The sequence below is a fragment of the Bufo bufo genome, chromosome 5, assembly GCF_905171765.1.
Source record: "Bufo bufo chromosome 5, aBufBuf1.1, whole genome shotgun sequence".
Classification (NCBI taxonomy): Eukaryota; Metazoa; Chordata; class Amphibia; order Anura; family Bufonidae; genus Bufo; species Bufo bufo.
The window spans coordinates 198,823,651-198,843,206 of record NC_053393.1 but is presented as its reverse complement, the minus strand read 5'-3'; the positions used below and the strand labels follow the sequence as shown (position 1 = coordinate 198,843,206).

General features: G+C 41.3%; 1 protein-coding gene and 1 long non-coding RNA gene across 5 annotated transcripts in view; both read left to right on the top strand.

Annotated features, from left to right (window-relative positions):
* LOC121002783 (myelin basic protein) overlaps positions 1–19,556 on the top strand; it is a 190,311-nt gene that overhangs the window by 136,761 nt on the left and 33,994 nt on the right. The gene's annotated exons all lie outside the window — the stretch shown is intronic.
* Positions 389–16,016, top strand: LOC121002784. The gene is made up of 3 exons (XR_005779329.1): positions 389–2,383; positions 9,116–9,118; positions 16,006–16,016. It is a non-coding gene; the product is annotated as an uncharacterized LOC121002784 (long non-coding RNA).

The following is a 19,556-nucleotide window of genomic DNA, read 5'->3' as shown; positions in this document are numbered from 1 at the left end:
AAAAATCTGCGGCAGATTTTACATTTTGATTTGCTGCAGATTTCATCGCATGCATTGCAAAGGGTAAAACCCAAATTGACATGCTGTGGATTTAATTTTAAATCTGTACCACAGGACAATTAACGCTCCAGTTAACTCATCCACTTTGTACTGTAAAATGCTGCGTATGTGCCGCATGCAAATCTGCTGCAATAAATCTGAAGTGTTTCGGTCCGCGTGGAGCAGATTGATATATAGTTTTATGGGAAAATTTTCAGTATAACTTCATTTTTTTTTTTTCAGCTAAATCAGGGCTGCCCAACCTGCGGCCCTCCAGCTGTTGCAAAACTGCAACTTCCAGCATGCCCAGACAGCCTACAGCCGGGCATGGTGGGAATTGTAGTTTTGCAACAGCTGGAGGGCCGCAGGTTGGCCAGCCCTGATCTAAATCTTTGCTCTTTCTGAGTTCAGGAGTCATGTGGGCGGTCCTAATAAGTGACTGACAGCTCTCTATATATGTACACTCATACAGGGAAGGTTGTCAGTCACTGATTAGGACTTAAACGTTTCCTAGAAAACTATATATCAATCTGCTCAGCTCCTCCTGCTCTAGAACATCTCGGTAATAGTAATGGAGATCATTTTTCACCAGTCTGTTACCACCGGAAATATCTGTGCCCCATACTCGGCTATCTCCAGCAGTTCTATTGAGAATGGAGCGGCAGGGCATATGCCCGACATGCTGCTCAATCAGATTGTGGGATTAGTATCCCCATTTTCAGGATCAGGGATAGGGCTAACTATGAAACTTGGCACAACTCCTTTAAATATATTGAGGAAAAAGAAAAATTAGAGCCGTATCCTGTAGCATCCAATCATACAGCATATTTCATTTCAAAAGGGTATCTAAAAATGAAATGGGAAATCTGATTGGTTGCTGTTGGCAGTTGCTTCACTTTTCTTTTACACAAGACTTACTAAATCTTCCAGACTCTCATGTAGGAAAACCAGCTTAGACCGTCCCTTCTGTTGACTTACATACAATGCTGTTTCTAATTTGCAGTATTGGAATCATCTCTGTAAACCCTACCTAAAGAGTGTGAAGGGTCCGCCATATGACATTGTGGTATTACATAGAGTAATAGAGAGTTGTCACAGTTTACATAGGTTCAAATGAGCTCCGTGAACAGAATACACATTTGTGGATAAATCATTAGCAGCATGTGAATCCACAATGGGAAACTATGTACTAAGAAGTGCTTTTTTATGATATTACTATGTGGAGCCAACTATATGAAGCTCCTTAAATGAACGTTTGCATTATTAACTGGATAAGGTGATTTCCTTCCAGAAAGACCAATTTCATAATTTTATGTTTAAAAGAATCTGTGTAGTGTCAGGCATAGCATTGTAATCAGAGAAAAATTTAACACCGGCATAGAGAAAATATGTAGAATTCTGAAGACACTCCACCAAAAGTACCGGTAAGACACATTTGAATGGAATGGCAATATGAGCCATACAGTGAATTTCTAAATGTATCCTTATGGTAAATGTAAGCTAATGATAGTTAATTTATAAGCTCCTGACTGCCGGTAGCCACCAGCAGAGGGAGCTTTAAAGCTTACTGCATACTGTGATATTATGGAGTTCAGTGTAAAAACTGTATGCAATAAACTCCTAAGCTCCCTCCAGTGGTGGCTGATGGTAGTCAGAATTAAAAAACATAACTGACTATGTAGTAGATTTGGTGCTATGTGTCAGTGAAAAGAACCTCTGGACACTCTAAAATATAAAGAAATTACGTAGCTCAGATTCTTGGATTTAAAAATAACATGTTTTTTTAAACAGTGGGCATTCCATTTAAAGGCATCAGTAGAAAATAACCCTATTAACTCTTTAGGCTCTAGTAACAGATTTGTAAGAACATTGCCTACCTGGAATTAGGAATCCAGTCTAATGTTAGGTTCATATCCATAGCTGGGGTTCTGGCAGGAGCCCCCATCACAGATTTTGGCATGCAGCAGTATTTTGTCTAGGATGATGCCAGTATTCTTGCTGGAAACCGCAAGGACCCCAATATAGTGAATGACATCCGTCCATCCAATGCCAGAAGAACATACCAGAATTCAGCCACAGATGTGCACTAAGCCTAAGATTTTTTTTGGTTGATTAATAATATTTTCCATATTATTTACATTATGATACTAGTCGGGACAAGGGACCTTGTGTATATGTAGTTACATTGATAGGGAGTAAGTTATATGTCTGTGTGTTTTGTACAGTTTAGAGGATGACGTAAATTCAAATTAAAATCTGATTGGACAACCAATCAGATTCCACCTTTCATTTTCCAGACTATCTCTTAAAATAAAAGGTGGAATCTCGTTGGTTTCTATGGGCAGTTTTCTTTTCATAAATCTCCTCCATATTGTTTAGGGCAATGTTCCTCAACTCCAGTCCTCAGTGCCCACCAGTCGGTCAGGTTTTCAGGATTTCCTTAGTATTCAGCAGGTGATCTAATTAGTCAGGTGGACCCTGAGGACTGGAGTTGGGGAACACTGGTTTAGGGCATATACGGGCACATGCATTTACCAGCTGCCGATCTGTCATATAGTCAAGTGTTTGGATCGAGATTTTCCAGTGTTATTGGCATGGAACGGCCCTAATATATTATACAGTACATTGGTATTATATTGGTTTTTAGCAGTATAACCTTGCTTATGAATGAGATGCGCTCTGGTTCATGTATGTGCATTGTTTATGCCATAGCGACAGTTTCGTTGTGCTAGAGATGACCTTATGTGAGTGGTACATGTTACTTCTTGCTGTAAGTTCTTGCCAGTAAGTGTTCTTCAGCCAAGATCAAATTAATGAAAAACTGGAAATTAATATTCTGCCTTTGTTTTGATGCTTTCGTGTTTTCAATTCGTCGGTAAGCGATAGACGGAAACCATTAATGCAGTGTAATTATGACTTGTTTATTTAGGAGACTGCTGACATTATCATGGACATGCACAGCACAAGCGGTCAATCTTATTTGAGCACACTGACAGCTAATAAGATGTGCTTTCTTCTAAAAGCTCCAATTTCTACTTCTGAGCTTCTGAAAAGCAGGCACAAGTGTATTATGCCATGCCCAAGTGTGCTAAACTTGTTCTACATTATGTATTATAAACCTTTTATACTCATCTGTCCCCAAAGTAGGAAAGATTCAACATGATTGTTACCACAGTCATGAAGTCATGTACATTGTCATGCACGCTCCTGCTGTAGCTTGCATGGTATAATATTACCCATGGGTCTACCAGAACCCACACTGGACCTTCATAGGTGGGTGATAGTGCTTGGATTTGGTTAGTACTCAGGTAGTTTTAATCCACTTTGAGATCTAAAGATCTTCATCTCAGGGCAGAAAACAAAGTAAACTAACTAATTATAAGTACACGCAAGTGCCTGCTTGGGATAATAGCCCAAGTCTGTCTCAAGCTTTTTATTGTACCTTTAAAGAGGTTGTCCCATCTGGTACATTTCTTGAATTGCACTAGGATATGTCATAAGTGCCAGATAGGTCCCACCCCTGGGACCTACTTCTATAAACAGAATGGGCCCCTTAAAAAGAGAGCAAACCATGTAGGTGCAGCCACCCTCCATTTATCATTGGCTTGGCTATTTTCAGAAGCCCCATAGTGGTAAAAGGAGAGGATGCCGCACATGCACCGTGCGCTCTTCTTTCACTTTGGGGATCTCATTCTGGAGACAGGAGTAGGACCTGCACTTATCGGACATTTATGGTATATCTCAGCAGTATGCTAAAATTGTCCCAGATGGGACAACCCATTTAAGCTCTGCAGTCATGGTCTTATTTGGCACCACATTTTTTGGCTTTCTTCAAAGTATAATGGAAATTTGCTCTAATCTAAGGCTTGTTGTACCTACTACCGCTATTACTCGAGCATGTTCTGAGCCACATCCTAAAGTGTTCAGTGTGTCTGCTGATGTAGTGCTAAGACGATACTCAAGATTAAAGGAGTTATCCCATGAAAAATAGTAAATGTAAAGTAAATGAACATATACCATTAGGTATATTTGCAATATAATGTATTAAAGGATTCTGTCACCAAGTTTTAGGCTATAGAGATACGGACATGCATGGCTAGATCGCCGCTAGCATGTCCGCAATATACCGGTCCTATAGGGCTGTGTGATTTTATTTTCTCTAAAAAAGGATTTTAGAGATATGTAAATTAGTCTTGTAGGTGCCCAAGGGGCTATACGAACCTTCCTGGTGCCCAGCCACGCCCGCCTGTGAAGGAGCCCAGCACCACCTATGTCCTCCAAATCTCCTCCTTTCATCACCGATAGATTGCCGTAATCTCGCGATGCACAGTGCCGGTATAGTGTTCCTTCCCTGTGCTGGCATCAGCCTCAGGGAAAGAACTGCGCATGCGCGAGCTCGCGCATCGCGAGATTACGGCAATCTATCGTTGATGAAAGGAGGAGATTCGGAGGACATAGGCGGTGCTGGGCTCCTTCACAGGCGGGCGTGGCTGGGCACCAGGAAGGTTTGTACAGCCCCTTGGACACCTACAAGACTAATTTACATATCTCTAAAATCCTTTTGTAAAGAAAATAAAAGCACACAGCCCTATAGGACAGGTATATTGCGGACATGCTAGCGACGATCTAGCCGTGCCTTTCCACAGCTCTATAGCCCAAAACTTGGTGACAGAATCCCTTTAAAAACATCTATTTGCTGAAATAATGTACATTGGTGTCAGTGGTAGCGCACCTCAGAGACGTAGGGATACTTAACTATATAATCATTTATTAAATGCAGTGTATCATTCTTCATGAGAAAACCCCTTTGATAGATCCTGCATGAAAAAATGTGGGGGGAAATAAGAGAAGGTGAATGGTTTCCATTTTTAGAGGACAGCTGATCTTCTGCTTTTATGACAAGCTGGAATCTTTTTCAGAATATATTGCTAAAGTTGTTTTTATTTTGTTATATAGTTAGGGGTTGTAGTGTAATCCAGATGCATCCATCAATGATCACACAACCATTTCTGACCCCATTTAAAGTATTGGTTCTCATTTGGGACCTTTGAAAAAGGGGTCATTTCAACAGTAAGTCAGTATTCTCTAATATATACAGTAAGTGCACGTCCAGTACAGGTGGCTCTTCACAGTAGCTCCTTGGTAAATTAGAGGTTTGCACCCTCTACCGGTCTGGTGCCAAGTAGTTACATCCCCGGATGGTACAGAAAACCATTGACCTACTCCCTGGCAAAATTACAAGTAGTAACTAGTAGGCTGAAGCTTTCTGCAGCAGTTATGGGGCAGGACACACTAATGTGCTTTTTGTTACGGTTACTATGCCATATACATTATATTAAGAGGTTTATATTCACCATAGATATTCATTTCTTTTTTGTTATATGTTACCTAAAATTAATGGTACAGTGAAATCTTCTTAGGTACAGTGTTTTTCCAAATAAAAACTGGAAATAAATTTATATAATCAGTATATAGTATAACTGAAGTGTCTGTATGTGTCTACATTTGCTAATGTATGATCAGTAGACGTGAAGAAGGACATTGGACTAATCTCTGAATCGGCATTGTGTATGTACACTGTATTCTGTGTCTTCTGATTCATTATAATTATGTCTTGCTTTGAATGTTAAACGCTAATAAACATTTATTAGAAAATAATTTCTACTAATTGCCTCTTTATTTCAGTTTTTTTCATTTATTACTAATATGTAAAACTTGACTTTGGTGCCACATATTAGATTTAGAGGATGATTAGAAGAGAACCATTCACCTCATAATATTTTAGATGTACAGACAACTAAACTTAACCTCCCCTCCAGGTATTGTACTATAGTAATGATGCTTCTCTTGCTGTAGATGACATCAGACTTCCATTGTGGGGCCATACACATTAGTATAAAGTCGATAAAAATGGACAATTTCAACTAAAACAAACGTTCGTTGGGTGAAATTTAACAACAAACGATTATTTTAGCCAAATGATAATAGACTATTGTCGTTTGAAAAGAAGTTGGCCATGTTTAATATTTTCGTCCAATAGTCGGACGAAAGATAAGGAACTAGAACCCGTTTGGGCCATAAACCGCTGGTCGTGCTAAAGTAAGCCTGTATATTAAAAGAATTGCTGAATATGTGAGTGCAAAATAAATTGCTACCTCCAGAAAAGCATATTATGGTCTTCTATGCATTCTATGTTTCAGTTTTATTTTACTCCTAAGTTCCTAGGAGCCACTAACCATAATGTATGCTAATACACATCATTTACCTGCACATTTTTTACATTTCTATCATTACCCGAGGGGACTAAAACTTCTACTGTACATATCTCATCCAAATGGTTTTTCAGGAACGGCCGTGACAAGAAAGTAAGTCTCTTCTGATATATTGCCAGCCATGCTACCAATTGAACAGTATAGCTTTTTGTGTACATTATACATATATTCGGGGGGGGGGGGGGGATAAAAGTTTTACAGTTAAAATACGTGGAGAACTGCATTTTAGAGGGACACATCCATCAATCTGTTTTTCGATCACATATTAACAATCTATATGTGAATATTCTATGTGTTTTTATAAACAATAGGATGTAATGTTCTACGTTCTAGTCACTCAGTTATTTGTATCTGTATGGCGCCACCTGCTGTTTATTCTTATCCTTATATTCCTGTCCATCTCAGTAACATTGCTGAGATGAATGCACATGCTCAGTTCCATCCTTCAACTGCCATCATGTATATCTACTGAGAAGCTGTGACAGTTACAGGGAGAGAGCTGCAGCAGAAGGAATTCCCCCCCCCCCCCCCTTCTCCGAGCTGTAACAGAGAGAGAGAACTTGCCGCCTGAACTGCCAGCTGACCGCTTTATTGCAGGGCAATTATAGCTTTATTTTATAGTTTAGTGCTAGATTGTCATGTGCTATATTAAAGGGGTTGTCTCACTTCAGCAAGTGGTATTTATCATGTAGAGTAAGTTAAAGGAGTGCACGACTGAAGAGTGACTTACTTAATAAGCATAGCATTAGCATCAGAATACTTTGTTGTACTTTATTTGGTTTGCAGATCGCTGTTGCATTGTATTTTTTTTTCTAGCCATGGTGACTTGGTCTGCGCATTGGGATGTGCTGACTGACCCCTTTTTTCTTTGCAGTTTGTACCGGAGGTGTGACTGACTCTATTCAGTCGTGCACTCCTGAGCAGCCTGTCTGTCCCATAGGCTGATTTCAATTAGTGTAAGTATAAAGCTGTAGCCTGTTCTCCCTGCACTCACTGGAAGCCTTTTGGCACCAGGAGAGGTATAGAGTGGACGCTCATTGCATTCATTGGAGGCCATCTGGCACCAGGAGAGGCATGGAGTGGGCTTGGCATGCATGTTGGTACCTGCATTTCCTGGATTAAATGGAGGCCATTTTGGTACCAAAAATGATAAGAATCAGAGTGGGCCCAGCATGCATGTGGAACCTGCACTTCCTGAATTTTATGGTAGCCGTTATGGCACATAACAGGTAGAATTTTGTGTTAGGTTCCCATCTTACAGAGATCGCCTTGAGGTGTGGCAGACGGGCCCAAATAAATTTTGTACAAAATGTATTTGCCAAGAATCTCAAATTTACTAAATAAGCGTAGCATTAGCATCAGAATACTTTCTTGTACTTTATTTGGTTTGCAGAGTGCTGTTTTATTATATATATTTTTTTTCTTTGTGTTTCCAGCCATGGCAAACGTGCACCTACGCATTGGGATGTGCTGACTGGCCCCTTTTTTCTTTGCAGTATAGAAATGAGCAGTGTATAATGTGATAGAAAAATAAATCAAACCAGCAAAGGAGGCAATATGGACAATGACAATAGATTAGTAAGTGCCTTGTATTAACTTCCTCTACATAATAAATACTATTTGCTGAAGTGAGACAACCCCTTTAATACAAGACACTTACTAATGTACTGTTATTATCCATATTGCCTCCTTTGCTGGCTTGATTCGTTTTGCCATCACATTATACACTGCTCGTTTCCATGGTTACAACCACCCTGCAATTCAGCAGTGGTGGCTGTGCTTGCACACTTATAGATAAAAGTGCCTATTTGCAAATGATCACTTCTCAGTCCCATCAGCTGACGGCTGCATAGCCTTATCTTTGATCTCCTGACCTCATAAACACTTATTATAGCTAAAGTCTTATCTGACTGAAACTGCCTCAGAGGAAAGGTTATTGATGATGATGTGTTGACAGGGCAGATCCTTACAAGTCTTGCCATGCCTCAGATGTAGACTTGATGTCACCAGGATAGGGCACCAACACAGTGGAAAACGTAATGTGACAGCGATGAAGTACAGGAAAACGGGGCATTACAGATAAACAGTCACTATTAGTAAGTGATAATGTGTCGTTTCCTGTCAATTGCTACTGAAAATTGCAAAATCTGAATATCACTTTAACTCTGTACCATCTTTTGTATACTTCTGTATGATTTATGTAAGTATTGCATTGATTGCATTGAATCATGACTGTCATGTTCACTACTTACTAATTGTTTTTAATACATCTTTTGGTCATGTATGTATGTTTGATGGGGGAAGGCATTATAAAATGCTGTTTATTATTTATTTTGTGATCCTCAAGAGAGCAATAAGGATCCTGTATTACCGTGCATTCTGAGAACCGGGAATAAAATAGGCTTAACAAGGCTTAGGTGCATAAAAAGTTTACCAAACCAAGATAAAAAATACATTCAAAAGATAACATACTGAGTAAAGTAAGTAATAGTAACCAAAGCTGTGAAAAAATTAGCGATCTCCCCATCAACCAGTTCCGAACATTGCATCTGGCTGACGTCCATGTGATACAAAAAGAGGTGGTAGTAGCAAGACACATCTTACACTGATGATGTGCTCAATGGAGGTCCAGCTCTTTTATGCATGCCTAGATGTTTTTTTAGCTTCCTTGCCCTTTCTAAAGGTCTTCAGTGTGCAGTATGCATATACAGTTACTTCAGACCCTAAGAATGGTACCTGGTACCACTAACAACTACATCACAAGGTATTAAAGAGAAAGAACCACTAAAAATAAACCTTGCCAGACAGTTAACTGCACACAATGAGGATTAAGTGTAGTTTTTTCCGAGCAGACTCTCGTGCGGAAAAACTGCAGCATAATACAGTACCAGCAAAGTGTTTGAGATTAGGCAAATGTCATGTACACTTTTCTCTTCCATGTGGAAATTGACCTGCTATGAAATCCGCAGCATGTCAAATTGTTTGTGCGGTTCTTTTGTGAGGTTTTTATCCTTTTCAATGGAAGGGTGAGACCTGCGGCAAAACAGCATCAAATCCGCACCAAAAACCACAAGTAAAACGTTGAGCAGTTTCTGGTGTGGTTTTGGTGCGGAAAGACACAGAAAACCACACAGAAATTTAGGCGGATTTTCTCTTAGTAAGCCTGCACCCATGCCATATGCAGGTACCTTAAAGGGGTTATCCTAGACCAGTAATGGCGAACCTTTTACAGACAGAGTGCCCAAACTGCAATACAAAACCACCTTATTTATCGCAAAGTGCCAACATGGCAATTTAACCTGACAACCAATACAGTATATCTTCCAAGTACATTTTCCCTTAGCTATAACAGCCTGCCTACATTCAATGCGCTGTTCATAGTGCGCCCTGTGCATATTGGTACACCATAGACTTTTTACAGGGCTCTGAGTGCCTCCTCTGGCACCCGTGCCATAGGTTCGCCACCACTGTCCTAGACTGAATAGCCCCCTCTACAATGTCTGGACCCGCGACACTGTGTATACTTACCTGGTCCCTGACGCCGGGAGAAGCCTTTCCTGTGCTTTTCAGGACTTTTGTCTCTCTGTGATCACCTTCTGGAGAAGGACAATACTTTGTGATAAATTTTTAATGGCATTGTACTGCCAAATTTAAAATAAACAGACAAAAATGCTAAATAAAATAGTTTTCTGCGAATACAGTATTGGCTGACATATACAAATTTGAGTGCGCTTAGATTCTGGTGTAAATTGTGCTACTAGGTTTAGATAAATCGTCTGTGTGTAATGTGACAATGAGCGTGGCTTTGTGGGAATGGTGCATAGCCTAATATGCTACATTTCACACCAAAATTGTGCCACAATTGTGTCTCCAATTAAGCCAACCAATAAAGTTAGAGAAACGTATCTATCCCTGCACCAGATTTATCATCCAGCTTGAGCCACTGTGATAAATCTGATATAGGTCTAGACAGCCTAATTTAACGCCATCTACAGGATTATCCATTTGTGATGTAAGTGTTCCTTCAATGCACTTACTAAACAAGCATACTCAAGAAGAAGATAAAGGGGGTTGTTATTATCTTGGTGTTCTATCCCTAGGGTAGGCAATCAGTATAAGATTGGTGGAGGTCTGGTGACAATGCAAATTTTCAGACAGTCTTTATAAGGCATGTACTGTCTTTATGTAGATTTCAGTGTGCCAATACTATAGCCCTAGTCAATGATATACAGTACTGAGGAGCATGATGTTAGTGCTAGTTATAAACGTTCACGGACAACAGGGATATAGTGGGTATTACGTCTCAAATGTGAGAAAAGGATCACTGAAAAAATGGAGACGCTAAAACTGCAACTTTATTAGGTATGCACTAAAAATAGGGGATATCAAACCCTATAGAAAGAAAGGCCCCTGTCAGAGGTACAGATAATATAAGTGCCTAGAACTGTGATGGCTAACCTCCGGGACTCCAGCTGTGGTAAAACTACAACTCCCAAGATGCACACTTGCTTGGCTGTTCTCAGAACTCCACAGAAATGAATGGAGCATGCTGAGAGTCGTAGTTTCACCACAGCTGGAGTGCCGGAGGTTAGCCATCACTGGCCTAGAACATCTGTGTAATACTTGGTTTGTGAGCAGATGACAAAAGCTGCTCCTCTCTACTAATAGCACTAATAGCACTCTGATATAGCTCCTGAGTGCTATTAGTAGAGAGGAGCCACTTTTGTCATCTGTTCACAAACCAAGTATTACACAGATGTTCTAGGCACTCTTCCTTTGACCCACGTACAGGGTTAAAAATGTATTTTTATATCCCGCAGTTTATGGTGGGGACCCTGGTGGATGTCTACTATCGCCTCATACATTCACCGCGCTAGTCCAGTCACAGGTGTTTGTAATTACCTACACACCTCGGTTCTCCCCTTTATACTGGGGTTGGTATCTGGCCTGGCTGCGAGTGAAGTTTATTCTATTCACCTGGCCTGTGTGGGGTGGTGTATTTACACTATACACCCTGGGCTCAGTGTAATATCTCAACAGCCAGGTTGAGATATACATATACAAGCCCCCCAGTGGCAGTAACTGGTGGGTAGTGACTTACAACTATTATATTCGTCTACCTCCCATGCTCAAGACCTATTCATAAAAGTCCTCTTGAGCTTATGTTATCTCTACCTCTGACAGGGGGCCTTTCTTTCTATAGGGTTAGATTCCCCTTCCTCTATTTTTAGTGCATACCTAATAAAGTTGCAGTGTTAGCGTCTCCATTTTTCCCGTGATCTAGTGCTAGTTATAATCTAGATCTAGGGGGCAGAGTGCTTGATGCCAGTGATTCCATGCTGGTCATGCTGCCAGTTATATATTATAGGTAGTGTTGAGTGAAGCGAAGCATTCAAACCAGAATTTGGTCCGAAGTTTAGGAAAACTTTGATCTGTAACAATTTTTTTTTAAATGGCGGCTGCACGTGTTACAAAGTGAAAGTATGAATCCCAGGAACGTGAGATGACCCATAATGCCATGTAGCCCGCCAATCCACAGATAGCCATCTCCTGTGATGTCACAGCCCTTTAAAACCCACATCCCATGTAGTTTCCACCATTGTCCTGTGAGCTGAGCATAGGGATAGACGTGGCAAGCGCTCATGCGCTAGGGACAGTGTTGATGAAAATGATTAATAGGAGGGCGCTGGGGTTGGAGAAATGGGTATGCAAGAGCTGATTAATATTCTGTAAAATAACCTGCAGGAGGTTGCAGGCCAGAACAGCAATAATATGCATATTGTCCCCCCAACCTAACCAGCCAAACCACATACCAGCAACAGCCCCTGTTTAAAGGTGCCGCACGGCCATTAACAATGAAGACTGACTATACAGTGCGGTCTTCATTATTAAATGAAAGGCAGCTGCGGGTAATTGGCCGTGAGGTTCTTCGCCGCAGCATGGCCGCTCTGTGTGGCCTTACGCAGAGTGGCCTATACCTGATTTATAGCGATTGGTGACAAATGAATGCATAATGAATTTCTTGTCTAACTGCGACGAAGTTGCCGAATGAAATCGAATGAAATTTTTCAAAACTACGCTCATCACTAATTATAGGCTATCAAGTCCTAGTATTGCTGTGTACTCACTGTAGCTCTAAAACAGGGGCATAGAGACCAGCAGCTGACATGGCACGTGCGAGAGCAGGGCTAACAACCACCCGAGCCATGACAGGGCAGGATAATGATCAGTGATGGCCAGTTCGCAGTGTTCACCCGCGAACACATGCGGGCTGCCATCTTAACTCACAAGTCCGGCGATGCACAGGTAAGTCCTTCATCATGAAAAGACTTCATCATGATGGAGACATTTGTGTTTCAAATCCACAGGAAGCCAAGGGGAGTTTGAAAGTATTGCTTTGAAGATAGGATTGCAATTTATGCAATTCACTAATATGTAAGGGACACTGAACACAGAAAATGCACCAAAAATATGCCAGCCCTTCCTCCCTCCATTGTCTCTTTTTCTTTGATCCTATTTTGTCTCCTACAGTTAATTCTGAGAAATATATAAAAAATCCCTGTGTGTTTCAGGAGGTCATAGAGTCTTATTGAAAGCCCTCTTAGAGACCCTCGGGATGTTTTAATCAATATACTAAACGGTCATTAGACCAGAACAAAATCCCTTTAGGGGTCTCTAACTAGTAATGTGACAAAATAAAATTAAATATCTTTCTTATAACTTAATTTAAACTGAAGAAGTGAAAAAGAAAAAAATGTGTTTAAAATTGACAGTGTGGCCAAATATCTTGGTAGCTACTAGTGGTTGCTAACGGCAACTGTGGGGCTTATAGCATCTAAGTTATAATGCAGTCACCAACAGGTGCTATATTTCTGTAAATTTTTCAGGTTTAATAATATGTATGATTGATCCACCACTAAAGATTACAGGGGTATATTAAACACCGCTGTTTACTGAGCCTGCATTAGGTGTCTGTGAGAGTGTGGGATTCCTTTTTTAAAAAATTTTTTTTTTTTTAAACACATTTTTTTCTTTTTCACTTCTTCAGTTTAAATTAAGTTATAATAAAGATATTTAATTTTATTTTGTCACATTACTAGTTAGAGACCCCTAAAGGGATTTCAGGAGGTCAGGTATGTCCCCCCTCCTCCTCCTCATCGTCCTGTGACAATATGTAAGCCAAGTGGTCCCAGCAGGTGCATCTGCAGGAGGGCAGGCAAACTGATTAAGTCCCACCCATAGGCTAAACCCGACCTCTTGTCCTCAAACTGAAGATGGAGCCGATCAGCCAGAGATTAACCCCATTGTTCTCTGCGGGAATTCTACAAGAGTGATTGTGTCAAGATTATGCTGAAAATGCTATAGCATGTTTACTTCTAGTGTTCATTTCTATGTTTAGTGATCCTATAGTGTTACTCCAAGGTTGTATGTACTGTATTAAGTGAAAAACAGTGTATTTTCTTTTTTTAATTTTCATCCTTTCGAAAGTCTGCATTGTGGTTAGGAGCAGCTTTTCCCCAAGCGTCCTTGTCGTGCAGTAACACGATGCAATTAAACAGCGAGCCTCTTACCCTCGCTTAAGTGACATGGTTAAAGTGTAATTACTTTATCATCCTTGATAAAGGATAGAAACTCCTAGCAGAATTACTCTATATAGTGCGCATCTCAAAATGAAGCTTCGTCTTGCCTAATTATAGGGATTTTACAGTTATACGTGAATGCCTATCTAATTACGTGTATAAAATATGTTTAACTCTACATGGCATGAGCTGGAACTGGATAAACTAGTAATTTTTTGTGTAACTAAATACTCTTATACATGGTCCAATAATCAAGCAAATGAGCAGTCATAAGAACGCTCATTCCCGATTAGTGAGATCAGCTTATTTATTGGCTGGTCTAACCTTCTATGCAGGTCTAAAAATCTCTATTGGCTTCGGCATATTGCCCTGTGTAAAGGGGATGTCCTACCGACAATATCCAAACTTTATGGGGTCCAAACAATGCTACTACCAATTGTTCATACATGCAGCTTGCATCTGCCCCAGGAGATGGGCTTTAAAGGAGCGCAGATCAACTCATCATATTGCCACTCGTTCTGGGTCGACATTTGCCCATCTAAAGGGATCCTAACAAATCCAGAAGACAGACAGAACTTCTTAATCAAAGGCTCAGAGATTTGACCTAAGGCAGTCTTATTATGTATTAGGGTCCCTACACACACAAATTAGCTCTGGTACTTTTTGTTTGTCCACTGAAAAAAACTCCAATCACTTGTGGGTTTTTTTCTTTTGTACATGAACTTTTTAGTGGTTTTGTTCCTGGCATTTTATTCTCTATAGAGATGTTAAAACACCAGAAAAGACGCTAGATCTTTGACGTACTGCACTTTTAAACAAACACCGGAGACCCCTCCAAAAAGCCACCTAATGTCGTACAGTAATGCCGTACTGTATTTCCCAAGGACTTTCAGCTAACATCTCGAAGTAGTGTTTTTACAACAAAAAATGCACCGAAAACTGCAATCATCAAAAGGTCAAATGAGGGAATACAATAATACGCATTTTCTGGTTCACACCAATGTTTACTGTTAATACCCGTCCAACATTATCTGAGGCAGATACTAATACTGTCTAAAAGTAAGACAATGTAAACTTAGGCAGTGTAAACAAGGAAGTGTGTTGCCAAAATGTTTATCTGCCAGTTAAAACCACATAGTAACACATCTCCTTTTTTTAAAATCTGTTTTTATTTTTTGATTACAGATGTTTTTAATTCTATTTCCTGAACATGATTATGGGGTCGGCCATATTGTCTGGGCTGTTCTTAACAGCATTTAGAAAGCATTAAGGCCTAGTTCACACATCAGTGATTTGAGCCAAAACCAGAAGTGGAGACCATACAGAGATCAGGTATAAGGGAAAGATTTACACCTATTCTATGTTCTGGACCAGCACCTGGTTTTGACTCACTATCACTGATGGAAATCCCTGATCAAATCACTTAAGTGTGAACGAGGCCTAAAGCCTGTATTACACTGCCCAATTTTTCAGCAGATAATCACTAACGAGCGTTCACATGAATGCTCGTAAACGATCATCTGGCAGTGTAATACTGCCGCCAATTACCCGATGAAGGAGCTCAATCATCGGGGAATCCAAATCTTTTGACATGTTAAAAAAATGATCATTTGTAGGTGGTAGATCGTGGTGTCTAATAACGATCTGCCGCCAGCAAACCACTATACAGCAGGGGACAAGGAATGGCATAGTGATCGCTCCTCCACATGCTGTGGAGGAGATTGCTGCATGTAATAGTAGCAGACGCCTCTGCCAACTAGCAGTCGATTGCTGGGAGGGAAAGCTTCCCTTCCGACAATCATCTGCCACCTGGCTGTGTAATACAGCCTTAAGATAATTGCTTTAAGGCAGCCACACCGGCTGTAGACAAAACAGACAGGAGGGGACCTCATTGACTTCTATGGGAGAGTTTTCTAGGCATGCTCTGTGAACTGTGCAGAGGTCATTGTACAAGGAAAGAATAGATGAGCTTTGACAGTCACCTATTGTGAATGGTGGATCCTGTCTTATCTGTACACAGAGGTGATATGATTGCAGGTAGGATTAGAATGCCAGATAAACTGCAGTAAAGTGATCTGTACAGACCCAGAAGTAGCGCCTATTATTAGGCTTAGTAGCCAGTGTTATACTGCAGGATTTTATGGTTTTTATTTAAATATAGATATTGAAATAGAAAATTATAAATATCAAAAATGTTTTAAAAATATGTTAAACATAAATACGTGATTTAAATAATAGGCATTTTCTGAGGACACATTCCTGACACACCTATAGACTGTTTATAACTCCTATTTGTTAGCTTATTTTTATTTGTGTTGATGCCACGCGCCCTTTCTTGGACAAGACATAAAAAAAAAACATTTTAAAAAAGGGGCTTAAATACAATATTAATAGTAAACCTGTCCAAAATAATTAGTTTGTTCCCCTTGTTTCTGTACTTTTTTGCATACAAAAATGTAGTACTTTGGGAATAGAAGCAAGATAGACTCTAACATGGCCAGGACTAAATTTATGGATCCGATCCATATAGAAAATAAATTATTGTGCCACAGTACACAAACAGTATATAGTGAGGTTCCTATTAGACAGGAAGCTATAATTTCATTATCGAGCAGTGATCAATGATTTAGGAAATCGCTTGTGCAACGGGCGCCTCCCCCTTGGGCCCTCTATGTCGCGCATCCCAGGTGTAGGAATTGCTGAGTGGTATAGTGCAGCCTAAAATGTCTCTTTATGTGTGTCACGGTGCTTCTACCTGGATACGGCTGGACCCCATGCTTTGCCTCTGAAGCAATAAATAGGGGGAATAATTGAGGGATAAAAGAATAGCTTGAGTCCAGAGCTTGAGATGAAGTTCAATGGCAGCCTTACTTTGCATCAGCATTCTCCAAAACGGTTTACAGGCTTTTTCTTGGTTCCAGCAGGCTTTAGCATGAAACTGGCAGGCAAACTCCACTCTACTACATCTGTTTCTCTCTCACTCTGCTGTACTGACAGGCTGGCTGTATAACTCAGCTTTTTCTGTATGCTGAACTTCACTTTGTAGTCTGACTCTAGGTTATGCCAGGGAACTTTCCTCCTGGCTCCTGAGGCTTCAATCTTTTTTTTTTTTTTGCCTCTGCACACCCTTCCCCTAGCTGGGGTTAAGCTAAACTAACTTGAACTCCTGCCCCACCCTTCCTGCAGGAATTAGGACTCACCCACCTCTCTCCAGAGAGGGGGTTAGATTGGAATGGAACACTCCATTCTACCTAAGTATAGCTTTACCGTGTTTGCTCTCACCGGGTACATTACATGTAATAAACCGTTACATAACAAGATTATGAATGCACATTGTGGAGGACCTGGAAAGACATACATAAGATGACATTATATTAGCCCATTAGAGATAGTAGCAGGGTGCATAATTGGTAACACCACTCTGGGGTGTTACATTCCCCCTTACTTAAAACCAAGCTGTCCTCTGCTTGTGCTTAGGATGTGCTCTAAGGGTACCCAAGGAAGGTTGGAGTGCTGCTTTAGACTATAGACTATCATGACATACATATACTAGCATAGAGACGGCTACCACTAGGTTCCTGCCCATATGAGTAGGGTGTCTATTCACAGTTTGTCCTCTCTGTATAACCATTGAACCAAAAAAGATACTGCACTAAGCGCTCAAATACTCCACACAGGACTGGGCCAGGGTCGTATATGGAGCGTGGGGGTGTCATGTACTGTAATCCCTCCATGATACTATAAGACGCCCGCAAATAGAAGGATGGCTTCATTCTGTAATCCCTTCCTAGAACCAAGGTCTATATAAAGCTTTTCTCACGGTAACCTTGACTAAACAGGAAGCTAAACATACATATCCATAAGTCTGCACACTAAGCCTTAGGACACACCAAAGTAGGAGGAGGAGGAGGTTCTCTCCCAGAACTCCCACGAGGGTTAATCCCTCTAAACACACATTAGCAGCGGGGTTACCCTTGACGTTGTTAGATCTGCTTGTGACTTATATTAACGTCCTCAGAGGCAGTCCATATGAGCGATGAAGTAAGTTGCTAGCTATCTGGCTAACTATATAAAGTCCAAAGTCCATTTAAAAGTGCAAAAGTTCACAGTGTTGTACCTGTAAAAGAGTACATACAATGGGCTAAAGTGCTTGAACGTTGCAGAACCTTAGAACATTAGTGCAAAAATATATTGCAAAAAATTGCACAATAGAAATCGCAAAGAGCTCAGGTACACGTTTGACTCCTTTCTTTGGGTGCAGGCTTGTTACGTTGCAGAACCATCAAGCGCAGTTCATGTGGTGGCTCCAGTAGTCCAATGGATGGTTTTCCTCACAGCACGAGGTCTCTTGCAGGAGGGGCTGGAAGTCTTCCTCCTGGGTCCCATAGTTGAGGGAGCAAAAGTCCTTCTATAATCAGCGCAACATCCTCATCGCTGCTATTGCTAGATCTGGTGCTCTCTGCAGCTGTAACTCCAGCAGAAGCTTCATCTGTGATCTCCTGTTGGCCTTCTGTGGCAGAACTTGGAACTGCAGGATCACCCTCCTCTGGAGGATCCTCTGTAAGCCTTCGCTTTTTCCTGATAGGTGACAAATTCTCTGGACAGCAATTTGGTGGTTCCGGAGTGCATGGAGCAATATCAATGGATTCCTCCTTATCCTCACACACCTCAGGGCAGTGCTCCTGTTTGGTGGGCTCAGGCTGTACAGCAGCAGTAGTAGTAGGCCCAGAGATTTCTGTAGTTGCAGTGATAATAGCCCCAGACTGTCTCTTTACTGGCCCTGCTACTGCAGTAGTCAGGGGCAACAGGGGTAACCTTCACTTGGCAGATGGCCCCCTGCTCCCTACCAGAGGGAATGGAATACTTCTTCGCTGTTGCAGCGGTTGAAAGTCCCTAATGGCAATGACAATGGCACAGGGCGATCCTTCTCTGACCACAATATGGTGGTAGTTAGAGGCATGATGCATGTGGCTGCAGCTGCTGATGGTGCTGGTGGATCACTGCATTCCAAGTACGTGCTATCTTTGCTGTCAGACATGGCTTCTGATACCCTGTGCTATAGGGTCAGTGTAAGCTGAAATGCGATTTAAGTGCGCATTGCTATGGGCAACGGCAGCAGAATTGGTGCCTAGCTCCTTTAAGAGTGACTGCAACTGCTCAATTTTGGGGAGTATGATACTCTGGCAGGCAGATTATGGCCCCTAACAGTTTCTAGCAAGGTTAGTTTCCCCTGCTGTACTCACTCAGACCTCTGGACATTGCTTCTCAGGATCCAGGGAAGTTGGAACTGTATTTTCCTCTTTCCAAAATGGCCGCTGCTTCTACTTCCTGTAAGGGATACAGTTGGTTTCTCTGTCCTCCTGGGAACTTGTACTGAGCACTTTAGTTCCTTCTGCTGTAAGAATGGTGCCTCTGTGGAGGCGGGCTGTTTGGTTCCCTCCCCTCTGCTGGGTGGATGTCTTCCCCTCAACACAGGATGCCCAAATCCAAGATGGCCAATTAACCCCTGTTTTGCCACAGTGCTGCAACTGATGCAGATTCACACTCTACAATGGGTGCCTCACCTAGGGCCCTCTATGTCGCTTGGCAGGTGTAGGAATTGCCAAGTGGTATAGTGCGGCCTAAAATGTCTCTTTATGTGTGTCACGGTGCTCCTACCTGGATA